A 371-nucleotide genomic window follows, 5' to 3' on the forward strand; every position below is an offset into this window, starting at 1 on the left:
CACACACACACACACTTTTTTTTGTGCCAATAAAGTTTTAGTGCTTTACTCTGGGTAACTTCTTTTAAGGAACTAATGTAAGGTTGCTGTAGCAATAGCATACTGGATGGTAGGCCTGCATGTCATTGATGTTTTTGGATACAGAGCTGTGAGAAAGTTTAGATGTTTATTCTCATTCTCGAAATCACAATCAAATCATAACTCACTTTTTTATACATGTGGTTCAGATTTTCATGAATCCTTGAACAGTATGCTACTTTTCATTGACAATGTTTTAAGAATAACACATTCACAACATTAAATATGTATATATACATCTGACTTTTAATAACCTACTAAGCGATAATATTTGGTGTATATTTTCCATCTTA

The sequence above is a fragment of the Penaeus monodon genome, chromosome 20 (genome assembly GCF_015228065.2).
Source record: "Penaeus monodon isolate SGIC_2016 chromosome 20, NSTDA_Pmon_1, whole genome shotgun sequence".
Lineage (NCBI taxonomy): Eukaryota > Metazoa > Arthropoda > Malacostraca > Decapoda > Penaeidae > Penaeus > Penaeus monodon.